Raw genomic sequence first — 23,086 nt, forward strand, 5'->3', positions numbered from 1 at the left:
CATCTGAACCAGAAATTACTTGTTAGTTCAACATTTCTAGCAATAGAGACCCCTTTAGCTTTGTTCATAACAACATAACTCTCTGGCTATGTATTAAGCATTTTGCCTACTAATATTTAGGATTACTTTATCAGTAATAGCTGAATGATAAAATTAATATGTAATCATATTAAAATACTTAAAAAGTAAAAACAAATACAGAATAATAATAATAATAATTCTATTTTGTAGATACAATTATGTGAAAATAAATATTCAAGCTTTTTACATGTAAATTTTCTAGATTGTCTATATTTATATATATATGCATAAACACATATAGTCATTTATAATTAGTTAAAAGGTATATAAATATACCTAATAAAATCTAACATATGTAACACGTTTTATTTAAATATCACCATATATTTTAACAAAAATTTGTATATATATGAAATTTAAAATTATATCAAATATATATTGATAGACTAAATTTTCCTCTTATTGAGTACACATTGAAAATGTGTTCATATATATATGTATATACGAATATATATATTCTTTTCATTTTATTAGAAAGAGAGAGAAAAGAAAAAAAGACATATAGGAGACTTTCATCTGCTAGTTGATGCTTAAAATTCCCACAACAGCCAGGGCTGGGCCAGCTTGAGGCTAGGAACCTGGAACTCCATCCAGGGCCATAAGTGGGTGGCAGAGACTCAGATACTTGAGGCATCATCTGCTACTTTCTAGGATGTACATTAGCAGGAAGATAGATCAGAAACTGAGTAGCTGGGATTTGATCCAGGTAGTCCAATAGGAGATGCAGACATGCTAGGTGAAGACTTAACACTTTGTATCAAATACCTACTCCTAAAAATTTTTTATTTAACTTATTTTTCTCTCATTAGCACATAACATGTACTCATTTTCTATGTGTATTTTGCTAGTGTGTATAATTCTAAGATAAACTATCATCCTATAGATGGTTTTCACATTTACATCTTCTTTTGTATTGTTTAATTATTACTGTTAACCTTGAATATTGTAATTTGATTTCAGTTAATTTGAATTCTGCCAGGCTATTGTCTGTTCATAGCTTCATGTACTTTTCTGTTGTTTTATTTCATGATATGTGTATAAGTCTCTTTTACCCTTTTTGTAATTTTTGCCATCAATTTGTAAAAGAACATATTTGTACTAAATATGTTTTTTGTTTTAAGTTTACTTTATGATGTTTCTTCAATTTCAGAATCATTCTATTTTTGAATCATGTACATTGCTTGTTTCTCACACCCCCAAATGACCCTATTTCATTAAAAAATCTTGGGAAAATACTGAAATGCTCTGATTTTTTTTCTAGCTTTCTATTGTCCTAACAAGAAAAATTGAACACTTATATATATGTTAGAAATTAGAAGAACCATACACATATAGTTTTTCTAATTTCATCTTCAATTGCATTTATGAAATAATCCATCCTGTTGCCATTGATTTATTATGCTTTTTCCCCTCCCCCCTTTTCTTCTTCAGTTACTGGTATGCCTTCCATGCAGTTTTCTGTTACATTTTTTTTTTCAGAATCCAGATTTCTCACCATTACACAATATAAACATCAATATATACATCTTTTTTTAAAACTTTTATTTAGTAAATATAAACTTCCAAAGTACAGTTTATGGATTACAATGGCTCCCCCCCCCCCATAACTTCCCTCCCACCTGAAACCCTCCCAACTCCTGCTCCCTCTCCCATTCCAATCACATCAAGATTCATTTACAATTCTCTTTATATACAGAAGATCAATTTAGTATATATTAAGTAAAGATTTCAACAGTTTGCATCCACACAGAACTTTAAGTGTAAAATACTGTTTGAGTATTAGTTATAGCATTAATTCACATTGAACAACACATTAAGGACAGAGATCCTACATGAGGAGTAAGTGCACAGTGACTCCTGTTGTTGACTTAACAAATTGACACTCTTGTTTATGGCATCAGTAATAAACTAGATGAGTTGCCAAGGCTATGGAAGCCTTTTGAGTTCGCAGACATCGATCTTATTTAGACAAGGTCATAGTCAAAGTGGAAGTTCACTCCTCCCTTCAGAGAAAGGTACCTCAGAAGGAAATCTTTTGCCAGTGAAAATACTTGCCGTAAAACAAAGATGTGGCTATAGCCAATGGTCTCACTCCATCAACTTAAGTAGTGTTTAGATATTCTGTTGGAAACAACATGTCAACCTCAGATACTTGTGTCCACTTTGTGATGCATTGTTTTTGTAGACATATTGTCATGTAAGACTCTTTGACCATCCCCATTGTTTGGCACATTGATACTCTTGGGTATATGAATATATATTATAGAAAACCCTGATTCTAAGACTTCTCAGTTTTCTCTCTCCCACTTATCCATCCACATGAGCTTTGTATTTGTAAGCTGACCACCTCTATCTTTTGGATATCAGTTACTGCTATCTATACTTATCTTTGAATGTTCTTTCTAATATTCCTTCACTTCCCAATTTTCTGGGTAGTCTGGATCATTGATGAATCAAGGCAGTCAATAAGGAGAACAAATGCAATTCTGACGTGTGAATATATGATGGTTCTAGCTTTTTTCATGGGGCATGATATAAAACCGTGCTCTTCAATGTAATAACCATTAGCTCCATGTAGATAGTGAGAATTGAGGTGTGTTTTAAATATAAAATGTGAACTGGATTTATTTATAATGTAAAATATACCACTAAATGTTTTGTATTGATTATATCTTAAAGTAGTATTTTGGAAAAATTAACCTAATAAAAGTATATTTTTAAACCACTTACATTTGTTTATTTTTCTTTCATTAATGTGATTAGTAAAAACTTTAAGGGGTGCAGGACTATGGCACAGTAGTTAAGATGCCACTTGAGATGTCTGCATCCCACACTGGAATACCTGGGTTTGAGTTCCAGCTCTGCTTCCTGTTTCAGCTACTTGTCGATGTGCATCCTGGGAGGCAGCAGGTTATGGCTCAAGCAAATGGATCCCTGACACCAGTGTGGGAATCTGGATTGCATTCCCACTTCCTGATTTCAGCCTGGCCTAGCCCTTGCTTTTGTGAGCATTTGGGAAGTGAATCAGTAGATACAAGATTTTCTCTTTATCTCTCTCCCTCTCTCCCTCTTTCTCCTTCCTCTCTCAATTAAATAAGTAAAGATAAATTTTAAAATATTTTAAAAGTTAAAAATGTAAATGTGACTCACATTTGTGGATCGCATCATGTTTTATTGGAAAGTGCTGTGTATGTTTCACTACTTTCATTCTTAGTACCGCAGCAGTGTCCCTTGCAATTGAGAGAATTTCTTTCCTATATTCTGGAAACACATTGGCTGTCCATTATGTTTGGTGGTTGGAGTAGAGTCCTGAATCCTTATAAATGATGTTTACAAGAAACCATGTTTTCCTCAAGCATTTGTTCTCAATACTGATTTCTGTTGTATCAGTTAAAAGAAGTGACTGCATGGTGCTGCTTCTCTGTGCTTAGCCTGGTGCTTTGCATAGTGTGCGTGTGTGTGTGTGTGTGTGTGTGATTGCATTCTTAGCATAATTCGGTGGTGGAGAGAGAGATATCTTTTAAGTCTTGGATACCACACAATCATGTAAAAATGGGGATTCCTTGGTAAGACATTTATGTTGAAAAAAAGTGTATATCTTTCTATACATCCCTAGGAAGTGGGTATGACACTGTCTCTGAAGCCTGGGATTAAGCATGCTGTCTTTGAACTTGTTGGTCATTGCACATGTTGTTTCTTTCTCTTAGCCTCAGTTAGCTCAGCTCTCATATGGGGCAATCACAATGGTATCTACATGACTCTCATCTAACCTAGACCTCTCCCCTCTCTTTCTTTGCTTATCTAATTTCATGCTTTTAGACCTGCTTGGCATAGGCTGAGTTGTCAGTGAACATGTATGAAGTATGTGATGCTGATGCTGGGGGTGGCAGCTGACTGACTTGCTGAGGAGGAGTGCCCTAATGCCTGTTAGACTAGGACCCAATTTCAAATGCAACTGTCAAAATTTTACATATTTTCATGCAATAGATTATAAAAAATAACGATTCAGCATGCCAACCTTGGCATCAGGAATGCCGACAGCCCTGAGGGTGATGCCAATCCCTTTAGGAGATATGAGGAATGGATTTGCCTTAAGCTTCCTTCTTGGAAGAGGCCAGTACATTTCAAAGCTTTTAATTTACACAAAATAGAGAGAAAGATGCTATGAGTTTCTTATATAACCTAATAGAAAATAGAATTTCAGCAAGACATTTGATAAATTATCATAAATGTGAGACCAATAACTGCCTTAAACAAAAACAGCAGTCTCCTTGCCAAAGGTGCAATGTGTATGGAAATGATTGCAGGGCGGCTCATGGCAGGCTGTCAGGGCAAGCGGCCATCTTGGAAAGAGGAAATAAGTAATGACGGATGAATGGTAAAATGTTCTGACTGGGTGGATAACACCCCAGAAGGTCTAATATTCTTCTTGCCCATCCAAAGCCCAGCACTTCGAGTTCTGCCAAGTTTGTCTGGAAATCTCTGACTTGACCATTTTGGGCTATTTATGAACATCCATCAAGCTAAAGAATGTCAGCAAAATGATAAAGAATTTGAGGTAGAAAGAGAGATTGTGCTTTATCTTGAACTGAGAAAAAATAATCATGCTATTTTTGAGTCCTAAAATTGTTGCTACTGATTAGTACATTAAACGAGGATGAGGCTTCCTGAAAAATGGTGCTGGCACAAAAGCAGGTACATGTATGGATATATTTATGTTCTTTCTTTAGTTACCATTGTTTATTACCTTTTGTTTTCTGTTGTATTTCTATGATCTCAGGATTAAATATCCTACTAATTCCTAAATCTAAGAAATTTACATAGGAACATAACCAAATTAAGTAGCCCAGGGGGCCTGCATACACACAATTTCAGTGTGAAAGCAATAGAATCTCAGGAAATTTTTGGGGTGGGGGCACGTTTTGAGATGAGATTTGAATATTCTATGAAAAAACCAAAGTTATTTCATAATGGGTGAATTATGGGTGCTTATGGGTAATACAACAACTTCAGGGACAATGGAACTGAAAAATAAGTTTATTTTGGTATAAAATTTTTGAAATTCATGCATATTAAGAGATTTCAAGTTCATGAATATTGCATAGCATGAAAAAAGTATGAAAGGAGTGAAAATTTTTAATACCAAAATGAATTTATCTCTCATTTCATTTTCCATATTTTTTGAAGTCTCTTCATATATGTATGCACTCTCTTTCTTGGAATAGTCTTAAACATAGGGTAATTTATGCAATTGCTAATTTTGTTTTGATCTGAGGGTCACTAAAAATGGGCTCTTTTTCCAAAAGATGTTCTCTACTGGTCTGCCACTGATGGCAGAAATTGTACTTCATTCCAAGAAACAACAAAGCACAATGGAAACAGTATGAGCCTCAGAGTTAAGCAGAACTGTGCGTCCTCACTAAGGCATTTATTAGCGTGGTAGTCTTGTGCCTCAGTCATCTGTCCTATAAAATGGATACAGTAACTGATCTGGTAGGGTTTCAATTGAAATAATTCATGAAAAAATTCATGAGTGGTCTATGTTTAACATATGGTAAGAGCTAAAAGGAAAAAGATAGCTTATAGTATTACTTACACTGATAAAATGTAAACAACTCTGCAAATGGTCCATTGAGCTCTGCCAGTCATTTACCATACGTCATTAGATTAAATTTCTTTTGCCTTCTGTGTAGCTGGGCTTGAGTTTGGCCATGTGTAAAGGAAGATAGAAAAGGCAATCCACACAGATGTCCTTCTGAGATCAGACCCAAGAACAACATGGCAGAATTGAAAACAGGACACCAGTCTCCATTTATTAACATGACAGATGTTATACTAGTGGCTTAAGTTCTGCACGTGCTCCCATCCTGTGAGAACTCAGATTCCTTTTACATCATAAAGAGGGTGGACTGGGAAGCAAGTGATGGTCAGCAACCTCACATTTCTTCTCCTGAAGCCCCAGTACCATTGGTAATACTTTTCTCATTCTAGTCACCTGAGCTAATTCATTTATTTTCCCTTCTAATAGTCAATTTTTTAGGTAAAAATTTGAGATCTTCATTTTACCCTTGGTAGATATGAAAATTCATATATTGTAGAACATGTTTCTTCCCAAATTCAAAGAATAGTAATCTTTCTGAAGGAAATTAAGAAATGTCGAAAATGCAGATTTTGGGAGGTTTCAAAGTGTCTTCATAACATTTCTTTCATCATGACTTTGAAGTATTTCCGTTGATGTGGTTTATATGTGGTCCTGTCTTTATTACTATAAGATTGAAACAGGTAATAATTTTTGTTCAGATTTTACACAGAAAATCTTAAAAGAAATTCTCAGCAGGTGAGAAAGATATGGAAAAGTGTGGAGACTACCTTCCCTTTTACACAAAGACCAGAAAAATGTAAAGATAGCTGCATAAAGCATAAAGAATGGTTTTCAGGGAATATTCTTTATCCTATTAAATTGGAAAAGTATGAAATAAAATAATATGCAGAGCAAAGGTGCATTTTTAACGAAACATTTATTCTTTTATCTATTCATTTAAAAGGCAGAGTAGGGGTCCGTGCTATGCCTTAGCAGATGAAACCATCGCCTGCTGTGCTGGCATCCCATATGGATACCAGGTAGATTCCTGGCTGCTCCACTTCCAATCTAGCTCTCTGCTATGGCCTGGGAAAGCAGTAGAAGATGATCCAGATCACTGGGCTCCTGCACTCATGTGTGAGACCTGGAAGAAGCTCCAGATTCCTAGCTTTGAATCAGCCCATCTCTGTCCATTGTGGCTATTTGGGGAGTGAACCAGTGGATGAAAGACCTATCTCTGCCACTGCCTCTATAACTCTGCCTTTTAAATTATTTAATTAATTAATTAAATTTTTAAAAGACAGAATAATAGACAGAGTGGGCAGGAGGGATCCTCTATGTGCTCCCCAAACATCTATATCAGACAGGTCTGCCCAGGTTGAAATCAAGAGCCTGAAATTCAATCTGGGTCTCCTACATGTATGTCAAAGGTACAAGCACTCCAGTTATTATCTTCTGTCTTGCCAGGCACACCACCATGGAGCTAGAGCATCAGCAGAACAGACAGGAATCAAGTCACTGCTCTGAAACTGGTTGCTGGCATTGCATCTGGTGGGTTAACCCACTGCACCACAATGTCAAGCTCCCAAAGACATATTTTTAAGGGTTTCCAGCATACTCATGAATATTTGGAGAAATTTTTCATATTGTGCTTTTCAAGAAGTATAATCCATTAAAAATTTTAAATTAGAGGATCAAATTTCAGGAAACAAGCTTCTTCTAGAATACGCATCAATGGGTCATATGGATAAAGAGATTTTAAGATATTGAGATGCTTGGTACCAGTGGAGACTTACTAAGAAGTGTGATGGTGTTTGGAAGGAAGTTGAGATAAAAACTGAGAATATAAGAGGAAAGATTTGAACTGAGGACAAAATGAAATGCTTTGCACATGTTGTCTTTATAGTCGTGTTCCTGGCCCTTGTGTATTACTTTTTGCATTGAGCTAATTTCAACCAGAATCAGTATACTCAGTGTTCATGATTGCACACTATCTTTCTCTCCAGCTTGATACCATCCTGAGTGGAAGAGATACCTAGAAGTATCAGATGTTCTCTGATGGCATCTGAACTGACAAAAAACAAACAAACAAACAAAAAAAAAAAACAAAAAAAACAACAGTCTTTCCATTCTCATTCATTCTCACTGAAGCTTCCCACATCACATCAAGGGTGCCCATCTCTGGCTTAATACATAAAACATTGTTCAAGCTATCACCTGCCTTGCCCCTGTACTATGGAACATGCTTTTCCCTTATATAAATGATCATTAACTAACCTAATTTACTTCTTCAATATTCCCTTTTTCAACATCTTACCTACTCTTTTTAAAGAAATCCCTGAGGCTGGTGTTGTGGCACTGTGGGTTAAGCCACCACCTAAAATAAAAGCATCCCATAGAGCACTGGGGTTCTTGAAGTGTACTCTTCTGAATCCTACTTTGGAAAATGAATTAAGTTCTGTTACATGCACCATCTTCTGTATATGGATACCTTCCTGGACCATTATCCTTCCTCACTCTCTCCATATAAATTAGCCACCATTTTACAATCACTATGTAGTATTTATTTACTTTTTTAAGACTTTGCAAATATTATTCACAGGTGAGTCACGTGGTATACTAGTTTTGTTCCCTTCAACATCTTATAATTTTTTGGTTTGGATTTAATAATTACCTTCTAAGTTTTACTTCCAAGGATTTTTTTTGTGTGTATAAATCAATAAAATAGTTCCAAGTAATCTCTTGTAAAATATTCTCTCTGATGAGTCAAACAATTCAGGCTCTTTTCTCCCTATTTCTCTCCTTTCACCCCTTGCCTTCTTATTTTCTAAGGGATTTTCCTTCCTTCAGCCTGCTGTACCAGTTGGGCTCATAATTCTCCACACTGGCCACTATCTTGGCATTTCCCCTTCATGAGAACTCACATGTCTTACATTTCCTTATTCTCCTCCTCACACTTGATCAACACTTCATTCTGGTTGGGAATCATTTCCCTCAGAATTTAACAGGGAAGTGCTGCTACTGGGAAGCTGGGTATCATTGTAATTTCCTACCTTTTTAATGTAATTAGTAGATTTTCCTCTTTGTGGAAATCTCTGCCTCTTTGTCCAAGGTTTTGTGGAATTTTATAATGATAAGCCTTGACCATTTAGGAACATGGCGGTGTGCATTTAATGGACCCTTTTAATTGCTTTCTAGAAACTTGAGATTGCGTTTGTTATATTTGCACATTTAAAAAAACTTTTTACATAAATATTTATCTCCAGATTTTTTATTTGTTTTAAATATTTACACTTCCTGATTGATATTCTGAATTCTTCATTTTGTTGTGATATTTTAAATTTTAATTTCTCTTTTTTGAGCACTCTCTGTCTCCTTTTAATAAGCTTCTTTTTTATATTTTTACTATTCATTCATTCTTTCAACACTCCTCACTTCTTTGCACACTGTGTAGTCAGGGAACTATTCATGGAGAAGCTGAATTTTAAGCAAAGCTTTCACAGAATTAGGGAAATGAGTCACGCAAATAAACAGGGGATGCACATGCAAATGAATGGATTTAGCAAAGGTCCTGCCATGAGTTTGCGCGGATGGTAGACAAGGTTATTGGATCCTCTCACTCAAATAATCCAAAATTCTGGATAAATATATTTTTTAAATCTTCTTGAAAAACAATGAGCTAATAGGAGAGAAAGGACTTAGGTTCTCAGAATAGTATTAGCCACTATAAAGAATAAGGACACTTTAAAAAACTAAAAGAATCTAGGTCTAAGGCAGGAAGTGTATTACTATGAGCCTAGCATACCTTGTAAAATAAAAAGCATGTAAGCAAGAGCAGTTGCTTGAAACAGGCAGGTTATGTTGAACAAACTCAGGAGCCAACTTGAAGAGGTATTGAAAAACAATAGGAAAAGTAGTTGTGAGAGTGTTACAAATCAATGATGTATAAATCTATGAATTTATAATGATATTTGAGAGGAAAAACTCAATTGGAGGATGCTCAAGAACCAATTCATTATTGTAAAATTGATTAATAAAAGCAAAAGTTAAGCACTTATCCTGCCGTTCTTATACAAATGCATCTTAGAAAAATCAAACACTTGATGGAAGTTCTCTTTATTGAGATATTCCAATAAAATGAAGAAGAAATAGAAGAATTAGGGTTTTTGCAAACTTTAATGAAGTAATACACTGAGTTACAACGATTAGCAGAGCTTAAAATTTCGTGAAAATGTAGATAACAAGACACTATGTCTCGGCTGGCGCTGCGGCTCAACAGGCTAATCCTCCGCCTAGCGGCGCCGGCACACCAGGTTCTAGTCCCGGTCGGGGCGCTGGATTCTGTCCCGGTTGCCCCTCTTCCAGGCCAGCTCTCTGCTGTGGCCCGGGAAGGCAGTGGAGGATGACCCAAGTGCTTGGGCACTGCACCCCATGGGAGACCAGGAAAAGCACCAGGCTCCTGCCTTCAGATCAGCGCGGTGCACCGGCTGCAGCGCACTGGCCGCGGTGGCCATTGGAGGGTGAACCAACGGCAAAGGAAGACCTTTCTCTCTCTCTCTCTCTCTCTCACTGTCCACTCTGCCTGTCAAAAAAATAAAATAAAAAAATAAATAAAAAAAGACACTATGTCTCTCCTGGTGGAAGTGTGTATCATTAACGAAAGAATTTTCTTTTAAAATATTTAACCTACATCTGTCTAAGTCCCTAATTATAATCACCAATTATGAGGAATTATTAGGGATAGAGAAACACGTTTTAAAGATACCACGAGAATGTAAAATCCTGACTGTGAAATACTGCATAGGAAAATGAAGCAGTATCATCCAAAACATGTTTTGGGGGTCAGTGCTGTGGCTCAGCAGGTTAAAGCCCTGGCCTGAAGCGCCTTCATCCCATATGGGCGCTGATTCTAGTCCTGGCTGCTCCACTTCTGATCCAGCTCTCTGCTATGGCCTGGGATAGCAGAAGAAGATGGTTCAAGTCCTTGGGCCCCTGCACCTGCATGGGAGACCCAGAAGAAGCTCCTGGCTCCTGGCTTTGGATCGGCACAGTCCCGGCTGTTGCTGCCATCTGGGGAGTGAACCAGTGGATAGAAGACCTCTCTCTCTTTGTCTCTACCACTCTCTAACTTTGTCTTTCAAATAAACAAAAATAAATCTTTAAAAAAAATGTTTTAAAGGAGATAAACAGAGACAGGGAGTGGAGAGAGAACAAAGAGAGAAAGAGAGGTTATAGATTATAAAATTTTTGAAGATTCATTGATTTGTTTGAAAGACAGAGCTACAGAGGGGCAGAAGCAGAGAGGGAAAGATATCTTCCATCTTTTGGTTCACTCCCCAAATGGCCACAATGGCTGGAGCTGGGCTGATCTGAAGCCAGGAGCTTCTTCTGGGTCTCCCACGTGGTTGCAGAGGCCCAAGCACTTGGGCCATCTTGCAAGGTTTTCCAGGCCATAGTAGAGAGCTACACTGGAAGTGGAGCAGCAGGGACTTGAACCAGCGCCCATATGGGATGCCTGCACTGCACTACCCACTATGCCACAGCCCAGGCCCCCAGATTATAAAATGTTAAGCAGCCTGATTACAAGAAGCTGAAACACACTATAATTTCAAATAAAATAAGTGAGACAAGCAGGAAAATTTGAAATATGAATCATTTTTGATGATATAAAATTATAACAATTTGATGTGATAATGCTTTATATTTTTTTTTTTTACAGAAGATCAGTTTAGTATGCATTAAGTAAAGATTTCAACAGTTTGCACCCCCATAGAAACACAAAGTGAAGTATATTGTTTGAGTACTCGTTATAGCATTAAATCTCAATGCACAGCACATTAAGGACAGAGATCCTACATGAGGAGTAAGTGCACAGTGACTCCTGTTGTTGACTTTACCAATTGACACTCCTGTCTATGGCATCAGTAATCTCCCTATGCTCCAGTCATGAGTTTCCAAGGCTATGGAAGCCCTCTGAGTTCTCCGATTCTTATCTTGTTTAGACAAGGTCATAGTCAAAGTGGAGGTTCTCTCCTCCCTTCAGAGAAAGGTACCTCCTTCTTTGAAGACCTGTTCTTTCCACTGAGATCTCACTCACAGAGATCTTTTACCAGAGTGTCTTGGCTTTCCATACCTGAAATACTCTCATGGGCTTTTCAGCCAGATCCGAATGCCTTTAGGGCTTATTCTGAGGCCAGAGTGCTATTTAGGACATCTGCCATTCTATGAGTCTGCTGAGTATCTCACTTCCCATGTTGGATCACTCTCCCCTTTATTTATTCTATCGGTTAGTGTTAGCAGGTACTAGACTTGCTTATGTGCTCCCTTTGACTCTTAGTCCTTTCATTATGATCAATTGTGAACTGAAATTGATCACTTGGACTAGTGAGATGGCATTGGTACATGCCACCTTGATGGGATTAAATTGGAGTACCCTGGTATGTTTCTAACTCTACCATTTGGGGCAAGTCAGCTTGAGCATGTCCCAAATTATACATCTCTTCCCTCTCTTATTCCTACTCTTATGTTTAACAGGGATCACATTTCAGTTAAATTTCAACACTTAAGAATAACTGTGTATTAATTACAGAATTAAACCAGTCATATTAAGTAGAACAGACAGAAAAACTACTAAGAGGGATAATGTATTAAGTTGTTCATTAACAGTCAGGGCTATGCTGATCAAGTCACCATTTCCCATAGTGTCCATTCCACTTCAACAGGTTTCCTTTTTGGTGTTCAGTCAGTTGTCACCAATCAGGGAGAACATATGGTATTTGTCCCTTTGGGACTGGCTTATTTCACTCAGCATGATGTGTTCCAGATTCCTCCATTTATATTTTTTTTATATTATTTATATTTTTTAATAGTACTTTCTTTTAAGGATGTGCTGAAATGCTGATCACGAGCATGTGAAGAGTCTAGAATTTTCTTCAGACCAATCTGGAATGTAGCATGATTGACGATTCACAGGTGGGAAACTCACTCTAAATTAATAATTTTTGAAGCTATCTGGTGAGCTTCAACATTTCAATGTACTCTTCTCTCTATTTTGCTATATGTCTCCAACTTAGAAGCGCAGTATGTAATGATTAAGGGATCAATTCAATAGGAAGATCTAACTATTAAAAATGTATTGTATGCATCTAATTACAGGGCACCTGGCTATTTAAAAGAAATGTTAAGGGATCTAAAGGGAGACACAGACTCCAATACAATAGTAATGGGAGACTTCAATATCCCACTTTCAACAATGGACAGCTCAACCAGACGGAAAATCAGCAAATAAACAACAGAGCTTATAGACACTATAGACCAAATGGACCTAACAGATATCTACAGACCTTTTCATCCTTAGTTGCAGAATACATTTTCTTCTCAGCAGTGCATGAACTTTCTCTAAGATTGACTACATGGTAGGCCATAAAGCAAGTCTCAGCAATTTCAAAAAAAAGAAAAAAAAACAAAAACTGAAATTATCCCATGCGTCTTCTGGGACCACATGGAATGAATCTGGAAATCAGCAACTCAGGAATCTGTAGGACATATGTAAACACATGGAGACTGAACAATATGCCCCTGAGTGAACATGCTCAGTGGGTCATGGAAGATATCAAAAGAGAAATCAAAAAATTTCTGGAGACAAATGAAGATGATAATACAACATATAAAAACCTTTGTGGGCTGGCACCGCGGTTCACTTGGCTAATCCTCCGCCTGTGGCACCGGCACCCTGGGTTCTAGTCCATTTTGGGGTGCTGGATTCTGTCCCGGTTGCTCCTCTTCCAGTCCAGCTCTCTGCTGTGGCCCCGGAAGGCAGTGGAGGATGGCCCAAGTCCTTGGGCCCCTACACCCGCATGGGAGACCAAGAAGAAGCACCTGGCTCCTGTCTTCAGACAGGCATAGGGCGCTGGCCATAGTGGCCATTTGGGGGGTGAACCAACAGGAGGAAGACCTTTCTCTCTGTCTCTCTCTCTCTCACTGTCTAACTCTGCCTGTCGTCAAGAAAAAAAAAAAACCACAACTATGTGATACAGCAGAATCAGTATTAAGAGGAAATTTTATAACAATAGGTGCTTACATCAAGAAATTGGAAAAGCACCAAATGAATGAGCTGTCAATGCATCTCAATGATCTAGAAAAACAACAGCAAACTGAAACAAAAACTAGTAGGAGAAAAGAAATAATTCAAATTCAAGAAGAAATCACCAAAATTGAGTAAAAAATACAAAAGATCAGCAAAATGAAAAGCTGTTTTTTTTTGAAAAAATTAAAATTGACACACTATTGGCCCAACTAACCAAAAAACAAACAAACAAACAAACAAACAAAAAACAAAAAAAAGGAGAGAGTTAACCCAAATCAATAAAATTAGAGCTGAAAAAGGAAATATAACAATTGATACCACAGAAATAAAAAATAATCATCAGAAATTACTAAAAAGAGCTGTATGCCAACCAGCTGGGAAACCTAGAAGAAATGGGTAGATTCCTGGGCACATACAACCTACATAAATTGAGCCATGAAGACACAGAAAGCCTAAACAGACCCATAACCAAGATGGAAATTGAATCAGAAATAAAGAACCTCCCCACCAAGGAAAGCCTAGGACTGGATGGCTTCACTGCTGAATTCTATCAGACATTTAAAGAAGAATTTACACCAATTCTTCTCAAATTATTCAAAACAATTGAATGGGAACAAATCCACCCAAATTCTATGAAGCCAGCGCCACCTTAATTCCTAAACCTGAAAAAGATGCAACAGACAAAAGAGAATTATAGACCATTTTCCCTGTTTTTCTTTAAAGAGTTTTTAACCTTTTAAAAATAAAATTAAAATTATTTTTCTAGACTTTTCTCATTATAAAGCTTCTTTATTATTGATTTTCCATTTATTATTTATCTTCTTCATCTTTTTTTTTTTTATTTTAGTCTTTATCTTTGCCACAGGAGGCTACACTTTTCTTGTCTGGGGACCACAGGCTGCCTGCTCACATGCTGGAGCAGGCAGGATTCTGTGTGTCAGGATGGAACTAACTATTGTGATTTTCATGATAAGATCCAATGGGGATCTGCCTGGAGCCCCAGCCACCAGAATACACATACATGTACACACATACACATGCACATATACATGCAAGCAAACACACATACACAAGCACACATAAGGAGCCTTCAGAAAGTTGTTTGTGAATTACCCCCAGAACGTTCTTCTGGAGGATCTAAAGGGACTGGGTGAGAGGGCGATATGAGCTTGGTTTTTAGTGTTCAGAAAGCTGGGTGGGGACCTCACATTTTAATGTTTAAATTTTCACCTATTCTCTGTTTTCAACATGTGCCCTCCTCTCAGCTGGGCCTGACATTCCTAAATACAAAATAAACTCTCCAGAGTTACTTTCTATTCTTTTATGGAGAGTAGGGAGGCAGAAGTGTCTGAAAATTATCTCTAACAAAGAAAATGCTCTTAAAATTTTTGAATCTGAGGACAAGAATTGTTTTTAGACATTGTGATGCAAACCCTCTAATTATCTTTCTTTTCTAAACAAATCAAATATTCATAGCTGGCTCACATGTTTAGAATTTGATCATCCTTTCTGCTATTTGCTAGCTACTCTACAAAAACAGACGTTCCTTCTCTTGCCTCTCCAGCATACTATTGCAAAAATCTGAATAAATACTGGTTATTCCAGGGATGTATTAAATGATTGTTTTTGCTTGGACGAAGCTAGCTCTGAATTATTATCTTCACCATTGACAGTGTGGACCACAGCAAAGGCCTGGCTCTTCATTAACTATTGTCCCATAGTTCCTCTGTCTTTGGATATGAAAGAGTGCATGTTAATAATTGTGTCATTAAGCTCATTTTGTGGCTTTGTATTTGCATTGAACCTTTGTCTTCTGTTACTTCTTTGTAATGTTAAGTCTTTTGTATGCTTGTTAATTTGTGATATTCCTTATGTAAGTCACCAATTTTGTTTTGTTAGTACGTTTATGCAATTTACCTGGGTACATGGTTACTTTCAGTATACCATCATTGATGTCTCTCTCATCTCTGATCCGTATTTTTTATGAGAATTGGCTAATGTCTAGAAGACAAAATGCCAGCTTTTATAATATCTCTTGAAAGCAGCCCTCCCAATATGCCTCTTATCTTTTCAAATATGTAATTTAATAATATGTTCCTTGTTTTATCTCTCACTGAAATGATACCTTTAGAACATAATTAATACCTTGCATTTGTATGGTGCTTTGAGCTCTTCAAAGTACTAGTTCATCTATTATCATACTATATTTTATTTTTAATACCCCAGTGAGTATGTGGAACAGGCTCTTGTTACTCTCATTTACAGATGCAAACGTGGAGGCAGAGAAAGATAGGGTGATTTCCTGAAAGCCATTCGGATGATTAGTGGCTAACTTGAGACAAAAATTCCACTTTTCTGATTTCCTGGACGATCATCTTCTCTTTATTTGCCTCTTCCACCTTATAACATAGTTGCTAACCCTCATATTTGGATTCTACCCGGAGGCTGTGTTGAGCAGCCATCACCAGCCCAGAGCCCACTGCCTTGTTGCTTTCCTGTTGAGTTATTTCTTCATTTATCATCCTATTGTGGCACCTACTGTGGCTCTAGACTCACATGTGGGAAGAAGACCTTTTAAACCTGCCATAAATCAGACACATTTTACCTTGCTGTTGTCTGTGGTCTTTGAAAAATCTATTTTTTAGTTAAGACATTTTTCTTAGGCAAGTAAAAGTCTCTTCTCACTTTAATGAAAACATTAAGCTCGATTCAATGTCATCTGATTTTTTCTCTGTGACATGGTCCATCTGCAGAGTGACTGTGCCTGTCCAACTACTGATAAGGCACATCAGCATGTATTGCCCTCGCCCCCTCGCCCAGTTCTGACCCCACCCTTTGCCTTTTTAAAGTGTTGCATTTCTAAAAATGTATGAGATCAGTCTACATCAGCAATAAAACACTGCATAGATTCATCAAAGCTCCCTGTATATTTTTCTTCATCTGTCTCTGTCCCATTTACCTGGAAGGAAAATAAGAGTCAACACACCGATTATGCTGCCTCAATGAGAAAAAAATAACCATATTTCTCAAGAGAAGGTCAATCTGGCAGTAAGACAAATACCCAGGATTGTGAGAGGGTGTAGTGTCATCAGATACTCATGTCTCTCCTTGGGCAGTTCACACCTCATTCTCTAACGGCACTCACTTTGGGCATTTGCAATATTTAAGCTTTCCAGTGAGTTGTGATTGTTTCTGGGTTATAAAGAACAGGAATAGCATGAGCAAATGCTTTTAGAGGATTCAAGTTTAATTAGGTTATGGAGATGATAGTCTAGGTAATTAAGGCCCAAATATTGCTTTCCTTTAAAATTATCATATAACCAAAGCAAGAAGAAAGTTCTGCTCTTAATTCTTTGGTTACTTTTAATTTCTTTCTTTTTTTTTTCTTTTTTTTTTAAACTTTTATTTAATGAATATAAATTTCCAAAGTACGACTTATGGATTACAATGGCTTCCCCCCATACTGTCCCTCCCACCCACAACCCTCCCCTTTCCCGCTCCCTCTCCCCTTCCATTCACATCAAGATTCATAGGTCTAAACATGACAATAGGTCTGCTCTGATTTCATCATCATTTTAAAAAAAATCATCTATTATTTTTCACTTTTTGTTTCTGTGTGGGAGCAAACTGTTGAAATCCATACTTAATGTATACTAAGCTGATCTTCTGTATATTAAGATGAATCTTAATGTGAATTTCTTTCTTTAAAAAAAATTAACAGCTGTGCAGGTTCTTCCTTAAAAGCAACAGGGGCATTCAAATTCCTCTGCTTGTTGAGAGTATAAGGGGATGAAGTAGGAGAAGGGGTCTATGTTGGTATACCTGTTTTATGACCAACTTTGTGCTAAGTAATGCAAGTGCTTGGATACCCTGAGGTTAAGAGGCAAGTTGCTACAGAAAAGAGTATAGAATTGTTTGAACAAACTGTCTAAACCAGTGTTAGTCTAAACCAGGCCTAGTTAGTTAGTGCAAGGTCAAAATACAGGTTGCAGAGAGTGGAAACATTGTGGATGGCTGAGGGAGCAAGGGCTGCTCAGGAAGATGTACCTACACCTTGACTTTGAGGGACAATCTCACTTGGATTGACAGAGAGCAAGGAGGGGCATTGATGGGGAGAAGAATGCATGATCTAAGGCTTGGAGGCAAGAAGAACCATGACGTTGCAGACCATGGGGAAAGTGACTTGTGTGGGAAAACAGTCAATTCATGTGGAACCTTAAAAACCCCTGGAAATGAAACCTCCCAGGACCTTTTCAAAGATTTTTCCTTTAACTCCAAGCATATGACAACCAATTTTCAGAGAGCCCTATCAGAGTGCCAAACTTGGAAAATGACATTCAGCTGACATTTAACAATTTGCACATATTTTGCAAGGGCTTTCTTTTTCATGTGGGAAACCAGACTCAGAGAAGACAAAACAAGATTGTACAGCAACAGCTGATAAGAGATAATTCAGAGCATTGTTTCAGCTAAAACTTTCTTCCTTTTAAGTCAATGGTCAAAACCAATATACTTAGATTAATTTAGGGGCCAGAGGAATCACTTTCTGATGATATATAATTTACATATAAATGTGGATGATGTATAATTTTATGTGGATTATACAAAAAACTTCCTGTGTGATCCTGGGCCTTTCCCATGCTTCTTTTGCAAGTTTCATGGATAAAAGCTTATCCATAGAACCAAAGGGTCCTACCATACAGCCATACTGCCTACTATGTATAACTTAGAAAACAACCTTTAAATGTCCAGTATTAGGCCATTGTTTAAATGGTGTATATTTGCCTCTAAGAAGCAGAAAGGCATACTGATATGTCTTTTTAAGTATTCCAAATTTATAAAGTTAAGGAAGTCCCCACAGGGAAGGCAGTGTGCTCCTCCAATGTCACAGGTTAAGATGCAGAGCCACTGTTGTGATCTAATTTCCACTTATTGTCCTCTCCAGAATTTTGTGTATGTTCACATATGTATGTGTGTGCATTTATGCAGAATGACCACATAAACACACAAAATAAAAAAATACATCAAACTAACTCAAAAGAGCAGAACTTTCAAACCTCACATTTGTTATGTGCCGGAAAAGGCCTAAAGGAAATAGCTGCTGAGTAGATTTGATAAAATGCTTCAAACAGTAAAGAGATAAATAATTTGAGTACATTCAGAATGAAAAGATCTCTTCTTTACTTTTAATTACATTGTATTGATGTTACTTAGGAGACATCATTTGTTGACTGTGATTATTTCTTTTCTACTCTGTTTTGTTTTTTTTTTTTCCTTTATTTAACCTGAAAAAATCATTACGTGCCTCCAAATCCATAATAAATGCTGATTTGACTATGCTAAGGTAGCAGATAGTAACTTCCAGGCAATTCTGAGCTAGTTTACTGGTAATTGTTAAATAGTGGTTCTCCAGTGTAGATAACAGCATCATGATTACATCTGTCCTACATATTAATTTATTTCGCCTTAATGATATTTATTTCAGTTAACACTGTGACTTTTGCCATTGGTTTCAGAGATTGCAGGATATAAATTAGGTAAGATAAGACCAGGTCATTCAAGGGAATAAACATTGTTTAGAGTCACACTTGTGGCAAGGTCCTCACAAGATTTTGTTGATGATTTAGGTGAGTAAGGTTGCATCCTTTTTCATGAGAAAGGAATGTAAGTGGAGAGAGACAGGCATACTCTTAAGTAGTTTTCCTACAATCACCTCCTGGCCTTTTGAATGTGATAAAGAAAGATATGAGGTGAACCTATAATGTAGAGGATCATGTGGTGAGCACCATCAGAAGCAGAATTTGATTGCCCTGGGACACTGCATGCACCTTCCCAAATGAGATTGTATTTAAGCAGACTATAAGTAATTGGAATGTTCACAAGAGTGTTCCAAGTGGAGATGTGTGGGGCAAAGTAAATTCTGAGAATGGCAAGAATTTTAGTGAGCTCCAAAGCTGAGCCTTGTGCTGAATGATTAGGGATGAAAGGTTAGTCAGATGGAGCCATAGATCATCTTGGATGCAGAATAGGAATTGTAGAGAGAGAGGAAGCATTGAAGAAGCATCAAGGACTGAGTCAGAGACTTAGAATCCCAGGAAACAGGGGTTGGGGTAAGACAAGTTCAGATAATCTCTGAGGAACATGAGGCAGTTTCCTTCCTTTTATGTCCCCTGTGCCTCTACGCTTACCCATCTTCTTATAGGATAGAAGGATTTTTAGCTCCTTGGCCCTTGTTTGTTTCTTCAGTGACATTATGCATATTGAGACCAAGAGGGAAAAGGAGAGAAAATAACAGAATTTATATGTTAGAAAGAAAGTTTTAGAAGGCCTGTGCAAAAGAAGCTAAAAACACTAGGCAGCTCTCTTTGGTGAAGGAGATACTGAGATAAATAGAGAGAGATGAAAGAGGGAGGGATTCAATTAAAGACAGTGGAGCAGAGGTTAAGTGTTCATTTGTGATGCCAGCATCCTATATTGGAGTGCTGGTTTTGAGTCCAGGCTGCTATACTTCCAATCCAGTTTCCTGCTAATGCACTTAGGAAGGCAGTAGAAAAATGACTCAAGTGCTTGGGACCCTGTCACACATGTGGAAGACAGTGATGGAGATACTGGCTCATGGCTTCAGACTGGCCTAGCTTGGCACTAGCTGTTGCAGCCATTTGGGAAGTGAACAAGTGGATGAAAGACTTTCTCTCTCCCTCTCTCTCTCTCTCTTTCTCTCTCTCTCACCCATTCTTCCCCCCTTTAATTAAAAAGATTAAAAACAGGGATTTATTATTTCAAATTCCTTGGTCTACCCTGGAATCCTTTACTGCCAAGGGCGTCACACCCTGCCTTGACGAATTTCAATTCCCATGGATTTATTTCTTTTCAACTGTTTCATGTAGATTATTTCTCTGCTGACCTGGTAAAAACTTTCTCATGCTGGGTGAAAGAGAAATATTTTGAGGTACAGGAGGATTCTAGGCAAGCCCTTTACAAGTGAAGGGGAATGAATAAGAGGTGGGTGCTGCTTAAACCTAGAAAGAGGAAAAGTCAAAAGCTGAATATAATCCCCACTGAGTTCTGAAGTCAACATCAGCTGTGAAATTATAGTGGAGAAGGGGAAAAGTATGGGGCTGAACCTAGTAGGAGCTAGGTAGATATGGATAACCAAACAAAGTAGACAGCTAAAAAAAAAGGAGAACAAGGTGAGAAAATTTGATGTAACTGCTATGCATTGGTCTGCGGCTGGACACACCTTTTATTGCCATTGATTTATTGGATACTTATGAGGATGAATATAACTTTAAAACACATGTTTTGTTTGTTCAGGCTGTAGCCAAAGAGACAATAATCTGAAATAAAAGTGAAGCGTGATAAAGCAGACAGTTTTCCCTCCTTTGGTCACACTGTATGCTACACCCAAACCTAACTGATTTCTCCCCACTCTTGAATATGCTATGGAAGAGGAAAATTAAAGTGTTGCAAGGCTCCTTTTATTTTCCCTCCTAACTGGCATGGCTGGAAAGCTTTATGTTATAATCTGTAACATTTAGCCCTTGTTTTGTATGCATGTTTGCAACACAATTTGGAAAAAAAAAAAAAAAAAAGCACCGCTTAAGACTGGGATGAGCAACTGCATTTTTCCAATCGACCTTCATGGGTTCTGAGTTTAGAGCTAAACTCGAGTCTGCCTGTATTCCAGTCCAATTATGCCAGGGAAACGTGATTTCATTGTTCAAAATGAAATGGCTTCTTAAAAAAAATGAACTCTTAAACATCAAATAATTTCTTTAAAAAATTGCAAATGAGTCAGACCAATGCAGAATTAACTCTCCCTGAGAAAAACTTCAGTTCCACAAATTTTAATTTTTAATTTTTAAAATCTTTGACAGAAATATGAAAATTGTGCATATTTACGGAGTACTGTGTAACATTTCATTATACATATGCAATATGCAGTGCCCAGTCAGGGTAGATATATTTATCCTTTCAAACATCTAACTTTTCTTTATAGTAAATAGTTCCAAAAATCCTATCCTCTGCTATTTTAGAGAAAATATACATTATATTAATATTATCCATCTTCACCTTACCATCAGTGAAACCCAAGAACTTCTTACCTCTATCTAGGTATAACTTAGCACCTGTAAGTTAACCGTTCTGAAGCCCTGTGTTTCTACTTCCCTCTCCAGACTCTGATATCGAGTTATATTTTTCATTTATATGAGATCATCCATTTTGTTTAACTCCACACATGAGTAGGATCATACAATATTTGTCTGTCTGTGTTTGGTTAATCTCAAATAATATAATGACTTCCTGTACAATCAATATTGCAAATGACAATATTTCATCTCTTTTATGGGTGAGTAGTATTCCACCATGAATATGTATTGCATATTTTTATCCATTCACCATTTAATGAACACTTAGATTGTTTCCTTTTCCTGGCTATGGTGAATAGTGCTATAGTGAACATGCAAATGCAAATACCTATTTGAGAAATGGAGTGCCTTTTTCTTTGATGTATATGCAGAAGTGGGATTGTTGGACCATAGAGCAGTTCTAATTTTGAGATTTCGGGGGTATCTCCATAATGTTTTCCACAATGGCTATCCAAATTTATGTTTCCACCAACAGTGTGCAAGGATTTCCTCTTCTGTACATCCTTACCAACAGTTAGTGCCTTTTATCGTTTTGGTAAGAACCAATCTAACTGGAGTGAGGTGATTATCTCATTGTGGTTTTGATTTGCATAGCTCCACAGTTTAAAAAGAGAAAAAAATCCTCCATAAATTGTACAAAGAACTTAAAAATCCATTAATAGCATTGAATATTCTGGATTTGAAGCAGCATTGTGAGATGCATTAGGAACAGAAGACTACAGTCTTACTCTGAACCACCTAATGACCGTCATGGTTAGATAAAAATAACCTTCCCCACACATCTAGTTAGAAATTCTGAATCTTGAAGATTCTATGAGCATAGCTCTGAACACGAATAAGAAAATTCTGATATGAGTAACCCAATCCCAGATGTAAGGCATTATAACCAAGTCAGAATATTCTATCCTTGACTGGGAATGAGGAAACAGGAAAACTGTCTCTCAATAGGGAGAGAGGCAGGTAGCTGAAATTCAGTGAGGAAGCTCTTCAATGAATGTGAAAATGAGGAATGAATTTGTTCGCTAGGCCAATGGAAATCAAGGAATAGAAATGAAACAAAACACCAAAATGATTTTAGGTTATGACAGAACATAGTCTGATCTACACATTCTTCCCTGAAAGGCTTATGTCTATAGAAGAGCACGGAGATGAGCAGGAAAATATAAAATCCATTAACAATCGCCTTCC

The sequence above is a fragment of the Oryctolagus cuniculus genome, chromosome 10 (genome assembly GCF_051225735.1).
Source record: "Oryctolagus cuniculus isolate XC-2025 breed Fujian yellow rabbit chromosome 10, ASM5122573v1, whole genome shotgun sequence".
Taxonomy (NCBI): Eukaryota; Metazoa; Chordata; class Mammalia; order Lagomorpha; family Leporidae; genus Oryctolagus; species Oryctolagus cuniculus.